The sequence below is a fragment of the Suricata suricatta genome, chromosome 4 (assembly GCF_006229205.1).
Source record: "Suricata suricatta isolate VVHF042 chromosome 4, meerkat_22Aug2017_6uvM2_HiC, whole genome shotgun sequence".
Lineage (NCBI taxonomy): Eukaryota > Metazoa > Chordata > Mammalia > Carnivora > Herpestidae > Suricata > Suricata suricatta.
Window position 1 is genome coordinate 135,021,953 of NC_043703.1, and position 5,148 is coordinate 135,027,100.

The 5,148-nt window shown below is 38.0% G+C and overlaps 1 long non-coding RNA gene across 1 annotated transcript in view; it reads right to left on the reverse strand.

Moving 5' to 3' along the window:
- Positions 1-214: 214 nt before the first annotated feature.
- LOC115289116 overlaps positions 215-5,148 on the reverse strand; it is a 16,952-nt gene continuing 12,018 nt past the window's right edge. The window contains exons 2-3 of the long non-coding RNA XR_003907390.1: positions 2,045-2,076; positions 215-366 (exon numbers count right to left, since the gene is read on the reverse strand). This is a non-coding gene — a long non-coding RNA (uncharacterized LOC115289116). The remainder of the gene's footprint in view (positions 367-2,044; positions 2,077-5,148) is intronic.

Sequence of the window (5,148 nt, forward strand, 5' to 3'; positions counted from 1 at the left end):
TGATTTTTTTCCTCAGGTATATTTCTAGGCTGAAGAGAAGAGTTCCAGTTTCCTTCCTTCCTTCTTTCTTTTTTCTTTCTTTTTCTTTCTTTCTTTCTTTCTTTCTTTCTTTCTTTCTTTCTTTCTTTCTTTCTTTCTTTCTTCTTTCTTTCTTTCTTTCTTTCTTTCTTTCTTTCTTTCTTTCTTTCATCTTTTTCTTTCTTTTTGTCTTTGTCTTTTTTCTTTCTTTTGTTCTTTTGTTCCTTCATTCTAGTGAAGTAGCTCTTCTTTCCTCAAAGCCCCAGGATTTCTTCCATCATTTAATTGTCTCCTTTCTGTTGCTTTTCTGGTCCTGAGATGTAAGCAGAATCCTGAGAAGGAAGAGTGCTGAGGGGGAAGAAAGTAGGATTTGGAGTCAGAAATCCTGGGTTCATGGCCTTACTCTGCCCTTTATCAGCTATAATGAGCCTGAACAAGTCCTTTAAAATGGACTGAGCCTCAGTTAATTAATTAATCTATAAAATGAGGGGGGGGATATCTTCTTTATCTCACTTATCCATTTAAAAATAAGTTGTCTTAGAGGGCCTTGGGTGCCATTTACAGTGATCCTTTTTTCCTCCCTCATTTTGAAAGGGGCCATTACACTAGGAATATCCTGAAAGGCAAAAGGAGCCTTTGTATTTCCTTACCCCTTCTCAGCACCTGATCCTTAGAGTCAGGGTCTCTCCCATGAAATTGTTTTCAAAGATGAGAGCTGTCTGTACTCACGCCAAAGCTACAGCTTGACCTTGTCTAAGTTTGTGACCGAGATGAAGGAGGAAGCATGCTTATCAAGGGGAAGATGACAAGTCTAAAAGGAAGTTATAATATTGAAGACCGCAGAGTTGAGACTAAAAACTATCTTGACAGTCTGTGGCCCTGAGTTGGAAAGAATAAGATGAAATTCAGTTAAGGGGCGCCTGGGTGGCTCAGTCAGTTAAGCGTCGACTTCGGCTTAGGTCATGATCTCACGGTTCGTGGGTTTGAGCCCTGCGTCGGGCTCTGTGCTGACAGCTAGCTCAGAGCCTGGAGCCTGCTTCAGATTCTATGTCTCCCTCTCTCTCTGACCCTTCCCTGCTCACACAGTCTCTCTTGTCTCTCAAAAATTTAAAAAAAAAAAAAAACTATCTTGACAGTCTGCAGCCCTGAGTTGGAAAGAATAAGATGAAATTTGGTTAAGAAAAGGTTCCTCATTTAAGTTTAATAATAGCTAACATTTATTGAGCATTTATGTATGTTAAGCATGTGCTAAGTAAGTATGTTACATAGTTCTTATGATACTTGGGATAGATGCCATTATTATAAAGATGGAGAAATTTAAAGTAAGTTGTCCAAGATTGCTCAGCTGTTGGATATTAGAACCAGATTCCAACCCCTGAGGATCCCAAAGCACACATACTTAACTGCCTACCATGATATCCCAAATCCCCAGAACTTGTAACTAGGTAACCTTTATGGCAAAAAGGATTTTGCCAATGTAAGTAAATTTACTAACTTTTAGATGAGGAGAATATCTTGGATTATCCAAATGGGGTCCATCTAATCCCATGAGTCTTTGAAGCTGAGACACTTTTCTGTCTGCATTGAGGGAGGAGATAGGAGGACAGGTTCAAATATGGGAAACACTCAGCTGCTGTTCATGGTTTTGAAGAAGGAGGATGGAGGCCGCAAAGAATGTACGTAGCCTCTGAAGCTGGGAACAGCCATCAGGCTGAAAATCAGAAAGCAAATGGGGGTCTCAGTGCTACAACCACAGTGAACTGAAGTATGCCAACAACTTGATTGAGCAAAGGCATGGATTCTCCCCAGAACCTCCTGACAGGACCACAGTGTTGCTTGATTTTAGCCAATGTCAGACTTCTGATCTATTGAACAGTGTGGTAATAAATTTGTGTTGTTCAGGCCATTAAGTTTGTGGTACTTTGTCATGACAAGAATAGAGAACTAACTGTTGCATTAGTTTCCCAACAAAACCTGGTTGGACATCTAGGGGCTTCTGAGGACCACAGTCTAAATACAGGCATACCTCAGAGACATTGCGGGTTCGGTTCCAGACCACTGCAATAAAATAAAGCAAGTCAAATGAGTTTTTTGGTTTCTCAGTGCATATAAAGGTTATGTTTACATTATACTATAGTCTATGAAATATACAATAGTTGTATGTCTAAAAAACAATGTTCATACGTGAAAAAATACTTTGTGGCTAAAAACAAAAAGCTAACCATCATCTGTGGTTTTGGGGAGTCTATCTTTTTTGCTGGTGGAGGGCCTTGATGTTGATGGCTGCTGACTGGAGAGGGTGGCGGTTGCTCAAGGCTGGGGAGGCTGTGGCAATTTCTTAAAATAAGACAATGAAATTTGCCCCTTTGACTGACTCTTCCTTTCATGAACAATTGCTCTGTGGCATATAACGTTGATAGCATTTTACCCACATTTAGAGCTTCTTTCAGAATTGGAGTCAGTCCTCTCAAACCCTGCGGCTGCTTTATCAATTAAGTTTATGGAATATTCTAAATCCTTTGTTGTCATTCCAACAATCTTCACGGCATCTTCACCAGGAGTAGGTTCCATCTCAGGAAACCACTTTTTTTGCTCACCCATAAGAAGCAACTCCTCATCCACTAAAGTTGTATCATGGGATTTTGCCAATTCAAGTATAATGATGAAAAAGTTTGTAATATTGCAAGCATTACCAAAATGTGACACAGAGACATGAAGTGAGCAAATGCTATGGAAAAATGGCGCTAATGGACTTGCTTAATGCAGTGTTGTCCCACACCTTCCATTTGTAAGAAATGCAGCATCTATGAAATGTGCTAAAATGAAGCACAATAAAATGGGATATGCCTGCAGGAAACCACCTGTGATGACACTAAAGCAACACCAACAAAATAAAGGTAGAAGAACATTTGTTTCAGATCATGTCTTCCTGTTTTGTAGGTTGCCCAGACAGTTTCTGGAATGTTAGGTCAATTCTGAATGCTATATTTGGAAAGTCAGCAGATCAAAGTTAATCAAATATAATGAATGCAGTGGAATGATAAATGTAAGATCCACAAAATTTTAGTATTTCCATTCCATCTTGATAATTTTTAAAGTATCTTAGATTTTCCTCAGTAGACAATTGTAGCAATTGAAAATAACTGCACTTTGTCTTTTTCTTTTCAGATATTTAAACTTGTAATTTTGTTTTTTGTCTTGTCCTATTGACTATTGGCATTTTGAACCAGCTGTTTTGACATCCAAGTCAGGTTGTACATCAAAACACAACCTAAACACTAATCACTAAATAATCTTTGTTTTTCCAAAATGAAATAACTAGTGCACATCAAGAGCTTACTGCATGCCAAGAGGGTTCCAAGCATTTTACATATGTTAATTTACTCCTTGAACAACCTTATGTAATAACGGCAAACTGAGGAACAGAGATATGAAGCAACTTGCTAAAGGTTGAACAAGGGACTGGTGCTCAGATTTGAACCCAGGTCATAGTCTTAACTACTATTTTACTTTTATCATTTTTAAAAATATTTATTTTGAGAGGTAGAGAGCACACATGAGCAGAGGAGTAGCAGAGAGAGAGGAAGAGAGAATCCCAAGCAGGGTCCACACTGTCAGTGCAGAGCCCAACACAGGACTTGATACCACGACCGCAAGATCATGACCTGAGCTGAAATCAAGAGTCAGATGTTCAACTGACTGAGCCACCCAGTGCCCCTTAACTACTATTTAAAATTGCTTCTAAATGAATAAAACAAAAATGGCTTTCTTAATTTTTCTGATTATAAAAGGCATGCTTATTACAAAAGATTCAGTCAAGTAAAAAGGTATAAACAAAAGGAAAATTACCCCTAATTTCACTATCATCTTTGTTGCAGAATATTCACTGTGAGATAGAATAGTAACTTATTTAATCAATTTCATGCCCATGGGTTTTGCATGTAACTTTTAGCAGTTGTTTATATGCTCCTGATACTCTGAATTGGAATTTCTTTGTAAAAAACTTATTCACATTTCAAATTTTGGTAGAATTGTCCATTGAAATTTTCACCCCAAGAAAGACTGAACTAATTTCTTTACAGTTTAACTGTTAAACTTTGTTAATCTGATAGGTGAAAATTGGCTCAATATTATTTTAAACTGCATATTTATTGCCATGTATTTCATATATCTTAACATCTTTATTTCTTTTTCTTTTCTTTTACTTAAAAAAATTTTTTTTAAGTTTATCAAAACTTTAAGTGCGGAGCCTGATGTGGGCTTGAACTTGTGAACTGTGAGATCATGACCCAAGCCTAAATCAAGAGTCAGATGCCTAACCAACTGAGCCACCCAGACATCCTTATTTCTTTTGTTAGTGAGTGTTCATCTTTTTATTGATTTATAAGCATTCTTTTATATTGGGACCATTCTGTCTGACATACATGTTGCAATTTTTTTAGCCAGTTTGTCATTATTGTAGAAATAGTGATTTACATTTTCTTACGTATCTTTACAAACACCATGTATTGATTTAAAGTACTAATTACTGAATTGACTCCACCTTTCAGCCTCACTCCTTCTGTCAGACTTAGCTCCACAACCTCATTGGCTAGGATGAAGGATCAGGACTGCCACATAGGGTAATTAGTTGGTAACTCAAAAACTGTTTGACTTCTAGATAAATGTTGTGGCCTACACACTTGCGCAAAGGATAAACATGTTTAAATCCAGCAGAAGCTAGTGAATTAGAGCTGTCAACAAACATTAGAAAATGGGAAGCAGATGGACAAGTGGTGACTGACCTAACTTATAGCGGACAGTGCCAATAGGCATGCCAGTTTGCACAGCAGAACTCTGACAAGTTCCGGGAGAGAGGGCTCATAACCGGATGATTTGTTGAAAGACTTTAAAAGGAACAATTAGACCATAGATTCCTTTCCATATGCTACCCGGAAAGAGGACTACCTCTTCTGTATTCCAGAAGAAGAAAGAAAGTTTATTGTCTTAAGAAATTCAGCTAGATAAGCATCAGTCTTAGGAACAAAGGCGGAGAGGAGGAATGTTGAAGCACAATCCTGAAAACGACGATTCAGTGGAAATCTACATGTGAAAAACCGAGATTCCCCTTCTGATCCTTGTCCTCATCCC